The 17860-nt window shown below is 37.0% G+C and overlaps 1 long non-coding RNA gene across 1 annotated transcript; it reads right to left on the minus strand.

Annotated features, from left to right (window-relative positions):
- Positions 1 to 711: 711 nt before the first annotated feature.
- LOC306653058 lies at positions 712 to 17144 on the minus strand. The gene is made up of 4 exons (XR_013761623.1): positions 16636 to 17144; positions 15413 to 15536; positions 6751 to 6866; positions 712 to 6638 (listed from the first exon to the last, which is right to left on the minus strand). It is a non-coding gene; the product is annotated as an uncharacterized lncRNA (long non-coding RNA).
- Positions 17145 to 17860: the final 716 nt, after the last annotated feature.

Here is a 17860-nt window from a genome sequence, read left to right on the forward strand (position 1 = left end):
GGCATATACATGATAGACAAGGCTGTTCATTTACTTCTGGAACAGATCAATTTGCCCTTTATGTTATCATCTTTAAAAGTATTCTTCCATATGTGTTTATGTTTCTACTAACATACACATGAAAGTTTCTGTCATACATATGGGTCACTTGTTCTTGGGTTGCTCAAATAACCATACACTTAATTAAGTTATCTGGTTCAAAGTACACAGAAAAAAATGCTGTTTTCTTGGAAACAGCTTACACTAGGCATTGATGTCCAACAGAATCAGTGGTTTGTAGGCAACTTCACAGGCATTGCTTTGCAAAACTGCTAACACCAGCTTCTGCTACAGAGAAAAGTCTGTCTTTCTGGTGTATCCTACCTGCCCACATCACCTGGTGACTTCCAGGAGAAGCCATGTGCACGCCTGCTGGTTTCCACAGGGAGAGGAACTACCTTGATTCTGAGATTTATAGTTATAATGTTTGAATAAGTCCTAAGCAGAGTGAGTTCTGTTGTGTTTTGGGTGACTTATGCTACCTGAAAAGCATTTCAGGGTCAGCTTCAGTGAAGAAAATGTTCCATGAAGCCAAGGATGTCATCCAACCCCCTAACAAACTTGTGTTGAAAACAAAGTGCTAAAAGAAATATAACCATATGTCTTTAAAAAGAGACCTGTGGAATGAAGAGACAGAACAGCTGCCAAGCGTTCAGGATCCCACCTCCCCTACTGAACAAAGGCACCTATATTTCACCAGAAATAAAATTTTATTAGTAACATGTCAAATATGTTTTAAAATACAGTTACCTTTCTTCTTCCTCTCAGTTTAAAAAACAATCCAATAAAAACTCTAAATCATGACCCAAATATTTTTAAATGTGAAAAAGACATATTTTCAATTATGTAACAGATACACATTTTCCAAAATAAATGTTGTAGAACACCATCTGCTTCATATTTGAGTGCATTCCCACAGAACTAAATTTCTGCTTCTCTTCCTTCATTAATGGCTTATGACAAATTTATGACACTATATTTCACAATAGCCATACCAAAAATTTATGACCAAAAGAGAGTCAGACAAAAATCACTTGGCATGCTCAAATTAGACAACTTATGTGACTCTCTTTTACAATGATCCTCCCCCCTTTACTAAGACCCCAATAATCAAGGAGAAACAGGAAGTCCATAGTAAGGGCAGAATCTCGCCCAGCACAGTTTGAGAAAGAGTTCATTCACGACAGGAAGTGAAGGAACTGGGTGCCATTTTTCACCTCAGATTTACAATCTTCAGTCCATGGAGTCACCCAAAATTCTGAATTTCATAATGAACTTTTTTATAAGATTTTCTTGTATTTGGTCAAGCAAGAGATTGTCATTCTTTGCTTTACTGTTAACAAATGGATCTCCCTCATCTGGTAAAATCAAGGGGAAAATCTAGAAGAGAAATGTCATTTCCTGACTACTATAAATCCATGCTCTTCTTCTGCCCTAGGTGTAGATAAAACTCATGGCAGAAATAATTCTCTACATATTTTACAGTGCTATATTTGTAGCAAATTAAGAACATCAGTTTTATGGCTTTATGTTATTTACTTTTTGCCTTTTATTTCTTCAAAGAAAATTTGATTATAGAAAATGGACATGAATATATATTCTCTGAAAGTATGAGTATAGGCTTGCATATCTATTTTCCTCAAATGATCTAGAGCCTAGCTACTTAATGTGGGGTCAATAGCAACATCTTACATCAGCTGGAAAATGTAGAGAGTAAAGACTCTCAGGTCTGTTGCAGACCTAGTAAAAGGAATCTGTATTGCAACAAGATCCCTGGAGAATTGTATGCTCAGGAAGATTTGAGAAGTACTAATGTAGAGCATGTTTTTAATCCACTAAACTACAGGGGAATTGTTGGGGAAAGACAGAATTTCTTTAATTAGGAAATGTTGTCCCAAATATTTAATCAGGAATGTAATAAATTTTAGACACACTCCCCTTTAAAAGGAACCAAAAAATTGACATTTGTCATCTTGCTATTGTAGAGTAATGAAGTTTGAGAATAAGAGTATGGAAATTAAATGACATATATTACATAAAGGCTCAACTACTTGAATTGATTATATACAATCTTCCAACATAAGATATTTTCTTTAGTAAAACAGATAGAACAATCACATTGAATGGTAGAAATAGGAAGATTACCTTAATAGACAATTATTTAAAGTTTACAGTTATTTTTAAGAGAATCATGTCCAGCCAATAATGATTATGTTTATATAATGAATTCTAGTTTAAAACACTCTGAAAATTCTTTCCAAAAGGATCTAGTCAGGAGTACAAATTGTTGCTTTTCTACAAGAATCTCTGAGCAAATCAGTATTAACACTAGGGGGCATGGTGCGGGGGAAGGACAGAACTTCAACCTTCACTCAGAGTGTACCCCAAAAACTGGGGATCGCCACAGAGGAAGCTAGTGATTCAGAAAGGAGATGGCTCCAGTACAGTAGCTGGTGTTAAGAAATCCTGAGGTTCATTCAACAGTTCACCAGCACAAGACCAATTGGAGAAGACTGTCTCTGACTTTGTACACACCATACACAACTCTCAGGCTATGACTTAATGATTCTGTTTTTCATTTAAGGCTTTCCTTGACATCAGCATTAACCTGACTGGCACTGACCACGAGAGCTAGCGAGGTGAAGGGAGATGGAATTGTTCCATATTTGTATTTGTCTCCCTTCCATCCTCACAGGTATTCCCAGGGATGAGCTACAGTCAGCCATACTCCCTCTGTGCAAGAGTGGCTTTCTATTATGCTTCCAAGTATAACATATACAGCAAAGCAAATCTATACACTCCTTCCACTCCTTAATCTGGATCATAGAACTTCCCTTCTTCTGTTCATCTTCTCATCTGCCAACACTTTGAGAGATACATGTTTGAAAACCACCTCAGTTTGGAAAAGAAATCTAGGTGATGCTCCCAGTAAAGAGTTCTTACCCTATAAGGCAAAATCAAATTATCTGGATTCTTCCCTCAGTGAACTGAGCGAAAAGACTATCTATCATTCACTTCTGGGTCCCCAGCCCTGGCTTGGTCCAGAATAGTTGCTCAATCATTGGTTGCAAATTGCATTTATTTTCAAGTCTTCTTGCACCGAATTTGTTAAATCTTGGGATGTACATTCAAAATAGGCAATGCATTTGAGCTTATCTGTTTTTACATATGCTCCCCATTTAGTCTTTCTCCAGACTTAATTGTTTCTGTTTTCCTTTGCTTAGGCACCCAGAGAGTCTAATTTCAGGAGCATTTTGCAATAATACCACACTTCAAATAGTACTTATGCTGAATAGAATCTAGTCTTATGCATTATTGGTAATTGAAAGAAAGGATCAATGCATTGCGGGTAGTGGGTGTTTGGGGTATACAGTGGACACAGGAAATAAAAATCGAATATAGCAAGCCAACAATCCCCCACCACACACACACATGAAAAAAAATGCGCTCTCTCTCTCTCTCTCTCTCTCTCTCTCTCTCTCTCTCTCTCTCTCTCTCTCCATTTTTCTTATCTTTTTTCCATTTTCTTCTTACCAAGTCTTTGGGGTAGTCGGGCACTGCACTCAGCTTTCTCATCTCAGCTTCCTTATCCTAAGGCTGACTCTTGTCACCAGAGAAAGGATGCCCAGGTTCAAAGCAGTGGTAACTGATCTCCTACCTTGAACATCTCTCTTTAATGGAGCAAACCTGTAGGGGGGCCTCCCTACAGATTAGCAGGTCATGGTAAAGTGACAGTAATCTATTGGTTAACTCAGACAAGTTTACAGAGTTTAACACAAATTGCTATTTTTAAAATCAAGATAAAATTAGTCAACTCTTTAACTATGAGTTGTTTATTAGAAAAAAAAATTTAATGCCCCAAAAGGTATTTTTAAATAAACTGTTTTGAAATCAACACAATTTTAAAAAAAAGAAAAGAAAAGCATATTCACAAATACTGCTGGTTTCTAAGACAGTACCTTTTCTACATAGGAATATAGATCAGAGAGCTCAGTTAATGATGTCATCAAATAAAACAGACTTAACATCTGTTACTGGTTCTTTGCCCAAGAGTTCTTGCTTTGTTGAAGGTTTCTGGCATACAATGAGTATTACAATTTCACACTTTCCTGATAATTTTTCTCTCCTTCTCTTCTCTGTTCCAAAGACTGTGTATTTCTATTCTCAGCTAATTTCAATATGTGGCTTTTTTTATACACTACATCTAACATTGGTGTCTTTCTCTTAGAGACACTGACCTAAACCCAGCCAAATGTTTAAAATTTTGAAAGTATTAGAGAGGTAAATCTATTTTAAAAAATTATATTATAGTATGATTATCTCATCAAATTTGGAATCTTGAAATGCCCCATTTAAAAATATGTACATTTTAAAAAGAAGTATTCTCAGAAATAAGTTCTTTTATAAGCAATAAAATAAAAAATTTAAATTTTGATACCAAATTTTTCCCTTAAATTTTCAGTATTTATTTATATATTTCAAAGCTATCTCATCATCATACTAAATAGATTTAAAAGCTGACCATGATTATAATTTTCCACTTTCTTCCAAAGCATCCTTCCTAATTTGATTGAGCAATTAAATACAAGGTTGTTACTTGTATCAATTTTATGACTATGGGGTCTTCAACAATGCAGGCTAATTAGGGCATCCATATTCTTTATACCAGATACATTCATGTTAATCATCTTGTTGATTCAGTAGAGGAACCAAGTATTGGATCAAAACTAAAAACAAAATTGTCTTGAATAGAAAAAGGCTGTCTGGGTTACCAGTTGGTCTTCAGCTAAGGAAGATTCTATTTTGACAAGACACCATATTTAGTTTGCAAAGGCATATGATTACCAAAAGCTTGTAATACCTTCACTTGAAGCAGTGTCCTTGATTATCATTATTATGTCGAAAGTGCTCTGAAAGCACATTAGGGAGCAAATCATCCTGAAACACTTTCACAGTGTCCCTCTATGTCCTGCACAATCCTTAGATTCTTACCTTTGTTATCATAGTCTTCCTGACACTCATCTTTGAGTCTTTGGTATTTTCTTAAATACACCTTTGGCACCTAGTTTTTCCAATCTGCTTAATCGCTTAATGACGATTCTTGAAACAGTATGCTCCACAGGACAAAAACCCCAGACATTGAAATCAGACATCTCACCCAAACCTCACAGAATAGTATGAGTCAATTCAAACAATTTCATGAATCTATCCATCTTGTTAAATAAATGATCTTTCAAATTGTAAAATATAGGGACTTATCTAAACTTCACCACCAAAGGCATTCTGAAACATTTTGTCAAATAGTGAATGATTGACTATTATACAAAAAGCAGTGCAAAGTTTCATCCAGACAGCCTTAAATGCACTCTTAGCAAGATGAAGAAATAACATCATGTAGAATTTCTGTTGTTCTCATCAGTTGCTGCAAATAAGGTTTTCAAAATTATCAACCCATGAAAAACACATTTTACCTGTCTACCCTTTTCCTGAGCTTCACAGCCTATAAAAAACAAATAACATCATGAATAAAAATTTTAACTCTTAAAGGTCCAGCACGAATTTTAACCAACCCCTAAAACTAAAGATAAGCCCATCTGCAATGCTTTTTTTTTAATTAAATTTTACTTTTAAAGAGAAAAGTCTACCAAGACTCAAACAAAACAAAACAAAATAATAAAAAGGATCAGTTTGGAGTAATCCAGTTGTTATTTTCAGCAGTTAGGTGGCAGAGTATGCTTGTCCCAACTTGAATTGCCACTAATGGTAATAAGAGAATAGCATCATTATTTGGGACGTGCTTGACAAACCAAAGTGTTTCAGAAGCAGTCTTCCCTCTTCTCATCCTCAGAGATACAACATTATCAATTTAATCTGTTACTTTTTGTTACTTATCTTAAAGAGTGGCAGAATTGGGAACTAGGGGGCTTCAAAGTTTTAATCTGTATAATAGGTTGATATAAGTCCCTTCCTACATACCTTGTTTAAAAAAAAAAAAATCTTTGCTTCTAATGCACAAATTCACCACTTTATAAGTGGACATATTTTCAATTCAATTTGATGATACTAAGGACTGCTGAGTAATAACCATGGGTCTCTCCAATCAGTTCAGCATGCATTTCATCTTTGATATCAAATGCACTGGTAATTAGTGCCTTATATTAACATCTTCACTATAAACAGTTCAGGCATTTAGAAACAAAGTATTGATGAACTTAACAGTTACTTTAATTCATTTTATAAATAAGCAACTGAGAATTTTGCTCCAAGTGGCTGCTAGTGTAGCCCATTCCATAAATGGCATTCTCCGAAGCATAAGGCACAATATGATATGAATGCAGCTCTTCATAATAGAGAGACTGAGAACAGCATTCCTGTACCATAAACTTCAGCCGTTTTCTTGTATCTGAATAAGCAGTCTTATAACAGGGAGCTTCTTTAAAGTATTCATAGCTCTCTTTCTCCGTCTCTAGATGTATCTTCCTCAGCAAATTGTTAATTAACACAGACCTTCTTAAGTAGGTTTCTGGGTCTTCTAGAAACCTGAGCTTCTCCAGAGAAAGTTTGAGAATGCAAGTCCTGTCCTCAGGTAATATCAGGTGCTGAAAAGCAAAGGCAGTCATTTAACCGAGATGTAGAAAAATGACAAGTAGAGCTTTTTGGTGTGGACAACAGGCAAGAAAATGAAAAAAAGAATAATAAGTAAATGCTTACTTTTGGAAAATACCCATGGTAATCTTGATGTAAATCTTCTTCTTCTGCATATTTTCTCTTAAAGTATGCTACTTTCGACGTTGTTAATGAATATGTCAGTACTTTTATTGGATAAGCTAAACAAACAAAATAATTGGAGAAAAGTTAGATTTTACCATGGCCGAGAATATTTCATAATATAAATTTTACTTATAAAAAGAAATTGGTGACCCCATAAATTGTTGTTCTCTCCTCACGAAAGCACGTGGTCAACCAGTCAGTGGTCATTGCCCCATGGTTGAAAGCCTATAGGCAGGAAATTGCCACCCTTTGGACAAAAATAGGTGGTCTAGCTTGAAAATCATGTTTATTTCCTTATACAGCCCCTCAGAAATCAAATATCAATACTTTATTTAACCTCCTGCTTTTTAATATCAAAACGCACCCAAATTTAAAATTGATAAACAAAATATAATGGAAGGAAATAATGTTTTTCTCCACATTTTTTAAACTGCCTAATACACAGAGAGAATTTCATGTTGCTAGTTTAAGCAAATTGGCATAAAATAGTCAGTGACCCAGTTACAGTTTAAAGAAATAACTGTGTGTCTAAAGTTAAAACCCTAGGTTATGGTTATGGTATAACCACAGTCCTAACACACGGCTTACTGTAGGTCAATCCCAAATAATTGAGAGATTTAAGTAATGCTATGACTAGCAACACTGACCTTGATATGATATCTAAAGTGAACAACTTTGTATTCTCCTTTAGTGTACTATTTATTGCGATTGAGGAGTCTGCCTTATTTAAGGAGGGATAGTGTTCCAGAGGGCTGAAAGTGTTCTAGAAACCTTTAGTTTAAAGAAAGTTCCTAGGATGTTCCCTAGGTGGCGCTGGTGCCACAGAAAGGAAGCAAGAGAAATCAGAAAAAGACAAGAAGCTTCCTATTCAAAGCAATGAATGAATGTAGAAAGCAAACTCAGTTCAGCTCAGTTCTCACTGAACCTCAGGGGGCCAGACCACAAAGAAAGCTCCTATTTAAAGGTAATTTATTTCACCTTTCATCCATACCTCCATGTAGCATTAATGTGTTGTTTAAATAAATTTCTAGTAAGACATTTGATATTTTTCCTCTAAATCTTATATTTTTTGAAGCTTAAGTATTAAAAATATACCCTTAAATAACATGTCTTTTCTAGTTTTTCCTCCAACTTGAAGGCATCTACATAAAGCTTGCAACTTCTTGTAGCTGGATGGTTTTCCTAAGCCAGTAGGGAAAACTACAAAATCACACCACAAGCATTCCAAATTTCATTGGCACCACCGTGGATTATAAACCCAAGAGAACCTTAAGTTAGAGTTGGTATGTTTTGTCAAGGGAATCCAGAATTTTAAAATCCTTCTATAGCTGCACTAAAAAGAGATCACTATGTAATGATAATTCACAATTGAAACAATAATAGTTACTATTACGTGTACACAATCCCTGAATTTAACAAGCAAAATTTAGTTTAAATAGATATTTCACTGCTCTCAAAAGGTTAAAAAAAAAGAAGAACAAAATTGTATGGAAAAGAAAGCATTTCTGAACCCAGTTATCTAAGGAGCTGTTTTTTAAGTAAACTATACTTGGTTAGGAGTGTTTTTAAGGAATTTAATCTAATAATTAGGTGACAATGGTTTAGTTTATCCCTTGTGATAATTATTTGTGCTTCTTTTGAAACTGTTTAACGGATGTAAAATGTAAAATGTAAACTGTTTAACTAATGGGTTCTTAAATATCAGCTAGCATCAGAATCATCTGTAGGGGCTCCTTAAAACAAATTGCTGGATTTCATCCCCAGAGTTTCAGTTGGTCTGAGGTAGAAAATTTGCATTTCTGACATATTTCCAGGTGATGCTAGTGCTGCTGGTCTGGGACCCACATTTTGAGAGCCTTCATGTTCCAACCCTTGGCATGTTTCATAGGAGTGCCACAAAAGCAAGTTGAAGTCAATCAATCAACGGATTGCCTTAACATCAGAATGGCAAGCAATTGGCTTGAATGATTTTTGTTGTTGCTATCGCTTCCCTACATCAGCTTATATACTTCAACATCATGAACAAAGCCAGACTGCATTTTAACGAAACAGTGAAGAATGAAGTCACTTTTCAACAAGAATCCCTGGGTTCACATTAAGAAGCATCAATGATGACTACTAGCATTATAGCTGGACACGTCACTATTTTTTTAAAAAAAAGCAAGGTCCAGTGAATTACTATAGTGAAGGGAAGAGTGAGGAAAGACTTGGAAATGAGAAGAGTAACTTCACCATAAGTAAACGTTATTTTCATATATATCTTTTTTAAAAGTCTGCTCATTTTATCGTCTTAAGTAATGTAATGTCTACAGCATTTATGACCAATTAAAAAGCTTTTAATGAATGATACAAGGGAGGGCAGGTTGTAGTTTGGAGAACCAAATGTCAAATAGACTTATTTTTCTGACTCCCAAGTGAACCTCCATGGAAGATATTTTGGTTTAACAGAGCAAGACAAAAAAAAAAAGTGTACATTAAATGACTCCAGGGTTCATAAAGATTTTGTCTGGCTATATTCAAGCAACAACCTAAGATACAGAATCTCTGGTCCCTGAAAATACAGAGTAAATTCTCAGATCTCCATTTGAGACTTTGCTCTTCTGTGGGCAGCGCATTTAGCCACTTAATTTATTGCACTTAAAACAACATCCACGTAGGCTGTGGAAATGCTGAATAGCTTTCACAGCTGGTACCAGTTTGGCAATTACCTCCTTGCCAGCTGTTTAGCTATTTGCAGTGTTTTTGGCATTGAATTTGGGGGGATAGTTTTAGACTTTTAGGCTAAAAGATATAGCAACCATGAGTTCTTACATCTGTTTTCCTGCTAGATTAGACCTCAAAAATTCAGAGCTGGAAACTATGTATTGGTCATTTCCTTCAGGCTCTTCGTTGTACCGATGAGGAAACTGTGATGCAAAGAAATCCAGTAGTTTATAGTCTGGTGTGTGGCTAAGAGTTTGGGTTTTGAAGTAGGTGGAAGCAGGTTTGAATTCCAGCTCTGCCATTTCTTTGTTTTTGACCTTGAACAAATTATATAAACTCTCTGCAAATGGCATTTGTAAAATGGGAATAGAAATACACTGGCTCATAAGATCACCAAAATAATTCATGGAAAGTGACTGGCACTATGCCTAGCATATAGTAAGCACTCAACCAAATTGCAACTCTTATTCATGCCAATAGGCACAGATCTATTATATGGAAGCAAAGCCAACCTGGCCTCCTAGCTCTGACCTGAAGAATCTTTTCCACCACCCTGCCTCCTGGAGACACTAGATTATAATTAGACAGTTAAGAGAATGCAAGAAGATATTTCAAATGGATAAGTTGAAAAATATAATACAGATTCTATAACTGCTCCAAGAAAATGTTTCTGGCTTATTGCCATTAATTATACATCTTAGATGAAGGAAATATAAATGGTTTTTGAAACATCAAGATAATCATCTGAATAATTAATGTTACTCTGAATATCCAAAAAAGTTAGTTTATTATGATCTTGTAAACATGTATAAATATGTTTATCATTCTCCTGCAACTAAAAAGCTAAACTCAATCCAGTCAGTTATTTAGATAAAGCTAAGGAGATTAATAAGAAGACTAAAATGGTTTTATGTCTTTATATTCTCTGTCAGAGCTCTGAAAATAGTATATAAATTATACAACTGAACTAGGTTGAGACTGTTTATCTCTGAAGGTGAAATAGCTAATGCTGTCTTGAATATTAAAATCGTTTTCAATACTATGACCTCTGGGAACACAAAACATCTGCGCTAGACTTAGTTTATTTCATAGTGTAAAACTTCAGTAAGCAACAAATTCAAAGTCGCAGATCAGAATGACCCCCCTGCCATAAGAGTTCTGCCCCACAATCTGTACATATTTCTGTAAATAAATGTTTATAAACAATTGCTCAAAAACTCTTCCTTATTCTGCTTCTGCCTCCAGACAACTAAAATTTTATTACTGTACAAGTGATTTCATTTGCTACACAGCCCAGGGACAGTACATTGAGGAAACATCATCAGCAAATTAATTTATAAACACTTTGAGAGAACAGACAACAGTAAAAGAAGAGCCCTGGTCATAGTAATCCATTCTTTGTCCCAAACTGGAAATCCCAAGAATGGTGAACAAGTGATGTGTTAAATATATCTTAATTTTAGGAGAGTTTTCACTTTTCTCCCCAACATTTTAATCAACACGTTGCAAAAACAAGAGTTGAAACCATTCTATTTCATCCTCGCTGCAGACAGAAGGGTAGGAGTCTGATCAATGGGGAGAGATGAGGTGAGTTCTATCTCAGATCAACAACTGCCTTGTGTTGTAGACAAATCATACACCTCAGTTGCACTACCTCTTATTGATTTCTCTTTGTATGGTGTTAGCCTGGTAGAAGCCTTTAAAAGTCTAAGTGCCCCTATCTATCTAAATAACGATCTACTGGTGGCAAAACTATTGAACATCCTTCCTGGGGACCTTGACCACTTTTGTTTGGAAAGAGTTCTCCCATCTGTCAGTGTTAGCCACATTCTGCAGTCCCACTGCATGGCTTAAAATACTTTAGTATAAGCTTCTAGAACTGCCTCACAGCACTAGTTCAAATACTAGCCCTGTAACTGCTTAGTGTCTTTGGGCCAGATATTTAGCCCCTTAAATGTGGCAATAATATCAAATTCATTGACTTATATATGAATTGAGATGATGCTCAAAAAACACTTAGTGCTTAGCATATAAGCTCATATTTTTGCTCAGTAAATGTTATATATTAATATTGCAGTGACCTCACTTTTGAAATCATAAATACATATCCTGCTCAGCAGCATTATGTTATATATAGGACATTTGTTCTCTCTTTAGTGTTGAGCAAAGTTTGCGTAGAACATTCAGGAGTGTATTAACAAAGGTAGAAGGGTACAAAGATCAAGGCTGCAATGCTGTGTCTCCTATAGACCTTTACTTTGACAATACTTCATCAGATATCTTTCATCATAACTTCCTGCCTAGCACCTTTCTGTATAATATGCTGTATGGTAGCAGAACTCAGTGTCAATTTTTAGCTCTAGATCAATGGAGCAATCTGTTTCTTCAGATTTTCCCCAAGCAAAATATCAACTTCACTGGCATTTTAGCATTAACAACAAGTTGTAGCTCCTGGACGATCATCTTGGGAACTTCTAGAGATACTGACAGTCAATGAATTACATGAGTTTCTCAAATACCAACAGCATCGTCTGGTACAAGATTCCATGTGCCTTGACGTAGCTCCAAGCACAGGCATGGAATAGTAAACAGAACAGCAACAGTTCCACATACCTAGCTTGTTCCTGGGTAATGATCTCTGAACCAAAGAGAATCCCCATTAAATGAGATATGACCAGCCAGGCAATCATGAAATTACCTTAGGTCCTATACCAAGACCAAGTTTTCTAGTAATCTAGCACTACTGAGATGGAGACCAAGTGCAGTAAGTTTCCTGAGTGCACTTCTTGATTTACCTCCCTCCAAAAGTGCATTTCTTGTTTTGAGAGATGATGCTCCTTTTGACTCGACCATTTACCTTACAGAGTAGGAGTGAATCAAAGAGAAAACTAGCCAAGAAACTGCACAGCTGAATATGGCTTCCAAGAAATATCTTAACCTAAATCTTGGAGAAAGGCTGTAATTTCCTTAGGAACCCAGCACTGGCACTCAAAGAGGAGAGTCATAGTCCCCAGCCTATGGATGGTAGTGACATTTTGGAAGGTGCCTGATCTCTATCATCCATATCATCTTTCATTTTGATATCACCATCACCAACATCCGCCACCCCATATTTTTCAGGTCTATCAACAAAAATATCTCTCTAGACCACCTTTGCTTCTGATATCACAGAAGGGTCTTAGAAAAGCTGGAACTAATCATTAACTTTACTATTAAGAGCATATGAAAATATACTCTAGAGTTGGATGATTTTCTGCCCTCATTCATATATGGTGCTCCCATACGGAGATGCTTTGTCCAAAAAGTGATCTTTATTCATGGGGTACCTTTCTTCTAAGGAGCTCTAGGTACTTTGTTAAATTAATTGTATTGTGTTCAAGCTCAGCAATCCACTTAAGTTAATAGACAGTATCCTCCACATTAACTCTGGAGACGGTGAGCCATAAAGTGGTAAACCGAGTAGCACCTGGGAATGGAATCATGCCTTCAGGGCTTGGGTCTGACTCTCTTTGCAATACCTCCAGCTTTTGTAGATGCCCCTAACCGCCAGTCCCTTTTTATAAGCACTTAAAAACTAACACATCCTCCTATACACCCTCACAGAGTTCCCAGCCACAAACTCATATCTCCTCTCTAGGCACCACTGATATTTAGAAGACTCTTGTATCTCAACAATGAAGATCTGTTGCATTTTACTTTTTATAGTTTGTAATATAAAAAACAAGTATTTTATTTTCCAAATATAAGGCCATATTAAAATCCTGGACATGGACAGGACACTAGTAAATCCATAGTGCTCATCATCATCCTCTACCACCCTATTGAAAAATAGTTCAGTGAACTGGAAGGCTCTGTATTGGCTCATTTGTACAATTTTAATTAGAAAAATATTTAAACTAATTGTGTTATACTAAAAAGGAAAAGCATTAATGTGTTGATGCTATTTAGACAGACTTATGTTTTTACAAAAAAAAAAAAAGAATTGTCAAGGATTTGCTCTTCCCCAAATCTGAAGGGATACTTCTTCCTTAGCTTGACTGCTGAGTGGTTTGGGTCAATTTACTCTTGCCTCTGCTTCTGGGAGAGTTATTTCATTTTAGCTTTGTCTGGGTTCCTGAAGCATATTGCTTTGACAAATAGAGCAATCTGAACTGCTTATTCTTTGGCTTTAGAATATTGTTGGGATGTCAGTGTTTTGACTGCTAAAGCCAGCTGGCGTGAGTCATCAGTGGAGAGCCCAGGTGGAGAGACAAGAGCCTCATCCTCTTGGTACACATTTCGAACACTTCAATGTGTTTCAAGGCATCTTCTAAATCCTATAAAGGTCTCATGACATAAAATTGAACATGCTCATACATGCCTAAAAACTTCCAAATACAGCTGACATATGAAAAAAGACTGAAATTAGAACTTGGTTGTAGTATGAACCTGCTCAATCCCAGCTTTATCAAAATTGTATACCCCAAAATATATACCCCCATTATAATTTATAATATTTACACGTATACCTAGTATTTTCACTGATAAAGGGGGGTAACTAGATCCTTAAGTACAAATTGGAATTTTTTCATGAAAAGTGTTCATTTTTTATTCATCAATAGACTCACTCTGTGGATCCACCAATGTCCCTAGGATTAAACATTTATGTTATAATGATAAAATTTTATTTCTTTTTAGTTATTTAAAACTAAACACTATGATAACATTTTTCTGATAAATTACTTAAAGACAAATCCATTATCAAAATTTCATAGTATATATTCTGCATATTAAACACTCATGATAGAATCAAAATTAAAATTTAAGAACCTTTTTCATTTGACCTCTTTGATTGTGACAGTGGTCTCAATGAAAGGGCCCACTGGGTTACATAAATTAAAGGACACCAAATGATTGTAAACTTCTATGCATGTTACATAAGGAATAGGATGTACATAAATTACTAATGCACAGAACTAATGCATATACATGAACATGTATAATTGTGGCTGCTTCAAACTTTCCTAAGATTAATGGCATGACTAGAACTCTACACATCTAATGGCAAATGACAGTAAATCTCATTGGTCTCCTTGGATTTGTTTCTCACCATAAATTATAGTAATTATAATGGAAGAAGAGTGGGTGGTGCTAACATCTAGTGAATCTAATCTATTTTGATGGTTTGAAGTTATCTTTAATAATATTATTAAACTATAGATATTTCAATAACTGACTATAGAGGTCAATAATTTCAGTCTCATGATATTCATAACTCTAAACCATGATGAGACCAGGATAAATTTTCTAATAGGTTCTTGAGGAAATTTTTTCAGTTATTTGTTTTCATAAAGGGAGGTAAGGAAGAGGCAATAATGCAGCATGGTATGTTTTTATGAATTTGACAGCAATTTGCTAGGCTGGTTATCTACAGGAACTGCACATGGATAGTTCAGTACATGTGAAAGTTACACAGTGTTAGAGAGCTAAACATTCATTTAAAGACTGCATTCAGTCTTAAAATTTGAGTTTCAAGTGCTTAGCACTCATAGATTTCTATCATCATGACCTTAATGCAAATTAAATTTAAAACATTACCATAACCTCTTTTTGCAACTTGGAGAGTTCTCTTCATTTTCTCCAATCAGTTATGCACCAGTGTATTTAGAAGGTTTACACTTGACATGTTCCCGGAGCCAGGCTACTTAATTTGGCCCACCCTATTCACATGGATCTTAGAGAGGAAAATCTGCCAGCCCACAAATGTCCTTTTTACAGAAAACCTCTATTGACTTCTACCCAGCAACCGTCTATATAAACAACCCCTTCTATTGATCTTGTAAGTTATGGTAATGCTACATTAGCATTTATTTCTCTGGATACATATTTAAACAGTAATTTCTTTTAAGCCAGTGATTACCTGGTAATGCTGACTCAATCTGAAAAGTGTATTTCTAGAACAGCTTCAGAAAATCTGGTGAGAGTTCCCCTTTGCACAGCAAGCATTTCTCACAGCCTGGGGCTCATGAACGGTTACCTGAGATCTTGAAACAAGGAGATAGACACAAATAACATCAGACAAGTCAGGACTGCATTGACATGAGCTGGTTATCAAGTCAGGATCAAGCTAAGTACTAGGAGGACATTATCTAAGATGTTTAAGGTGGGGTTGATCTGGACTAGACACATTGATAAGCCTTCAAAAACACAGTCACTTTAATGGTCTCCAGATTTAAGTTTAAACATGAGGTATTGTAACTGTCCTAAGAAATTTGGAAATAACTGATAACTGATGTCACCAGTTATTTACTTGGGAGATTATTTTGTGGAAATTATCAATCAGGTTATTTAAGAAAATCAGAGTCAGACATCCTTCATTTGTTTTCAAGTGCCAAATTTTGTATGATTTCAGGAAGTATTCCCTCTAAAGTAACAAAGCAGCAGTTAACTCAAAACAGAGTAACTGTCTTTCTCTGGAATACAAGCTTGTTCTGGGAAGATTTGAAATAGCCAAATGCTACTTCTTCTTTGAAAACAGTTTTTCTTTAAAGGGCCATGTTTAAATGTACCTTTTCTACATGGATGTATGCTTACAGATCTCATCATCTTCTATATTTAGAGAGATGAGCTTTCCAAAGGAAGATAGGCAGCCAATAAGGAGGATCCCATCAAAAGAGAGGTGAGTTACTATGGTTACTTTTCAGGAGGTTGAGTAGCAGTGAACGTCTGCTCCTGGCCAAATGGACCCTTTCCAGAGGAGGATCTAAAAAGAATGTTGCTCTCCAAACGTGTTGATTCAATTAGTCCAGACTACACTGTCATTTTAGCCTTAACCGCAGGCTTCCTATGGGCGCTTGCTGCTTCCAGTTCTAACTGCACATTGGCCGCGAAGTCAAAGAAAAACAAGGATTGAAAACTTCTGAACACTCCCTAACAGTGATGAGCAGGGGAATCCCCAAAAACCAATCCCAAGATTTTAAAAAATCAAATCAGGTCATTTGGGAAGAGCAGCTGGCCACTTTTCAATGGCGGGAGGGCGGAGTGGGATCGCGTAACATGGCCCTAGCCTCAGCGAAATGCATCTCTTCTGAAAGGTGGCTGGCTGGAGAGTCCTGACATACCTTACAAGCCGGGTCCACTTACCAGGAGATCGCGCATGCACCTGTTTCGTAAAGGCGCGGGGTTCGGAGCTCACTAATGCTTTCGCGGCGCTGGCACGCTTCAGATCGGCACTGACAGCAACAGCGACAGCAGCGGCGGCGGCGCGACAGCGGCAGCAGCGGCAACTGCAGCTCGGCGGGCAACCCTGGCTCCTGCAGGTCGGTCCCTCCAGTCTCTGAAGCGCCTCTCACTCCGGGTTCAGAACGCGAGGCGGGCGCGTAGAGCTTCTCGGCTCGCATTGGACCAGAGGGAGCAGATGTTATCCGGTTGCTAGGAGCGTTGCTAGGAGGCGATGACGCCCCTCCACAGCTCCCGAGCAACTTTCCTGTAGGTCGGGTGCGCTGGCGGGGGCTGCTGGGAGCAAGGTGGAGAGCAGTAACGAGGAGAAGCAGCGCCAGACAGAGGGGTCCCGGCTGCGCTCGCCTAAATTGGGTCCAGGACAGTGGGATGGGGAGCAGGAGATGGGTGAGAGTAACCAACCTGGCTGGTGATAAGAGCCTCGCGTCCCAGGGAAGGGTCGCTAGCTGTAGGCCCTACAGGAGTATCGTATATATGCAGAGGTTGATTTTGGTGACAGTGGTGGGGATGTAGTTTCTGAGGTTGAAGAAGTGGCAGAATTTTGTAGACCTCAATAGGGGAGAGAGACTGTGTGTGTGTGTGTGTGTGTGTGTGTGTGTGAGAGAGAGAGAGAGAGAGAGAGAGAGAGAGAGAGAGAGAGAGAGAGAGAGAGAGAGAGAGAGAGAGAGAGAGAGAGAGAGAAATGAATGAGTGGTTCGAGATGAGCAGATGAGCAGTAAACGACCTTGGGGCCTCCTGGGACTCTCCCCCCAACACACGCCCCACCACCACCCGTGTTCCGATTGGTTTGGTGTCTCAGTATTTGAGCAGTTGATAAATTTTGAAGAGGGAAATACTAACTAATCCATGCAAATCAGCCCGAAGTCTAACTCCTTTTGGCTCTTTCTGTAATTGTGGCATGGTACCAAAGATTTCAGAAGGAAAAAAAAAAATGTTCCTGTGATCTAAAATACTTTCTTCACACAGTTAGAAAGACTTCATTTTGATCCAAGAGCTAAATAAAACCTCCAGCAAAAATAAAACCTTCTTTAAAATAAAATGCACAAAACAAAGGTACCTTTCACAAGGGAAATTGGAGAAAGTATGCATGTCTCAATCATTTACACTTTAAATTTACTCAAAATTTTGT

The sequence above is a fragment of the Sciurus vulgaris genome (assembly GCF_902686455.1).
Source record: "Sciurus vulgaris genome assembly, chromosome: 2".
NCBI lineage: Eukaryota > Metazoa > Chordata > Mammalia > Rodentia > Sciuridae > Sciurus > Sciurus vulgaris.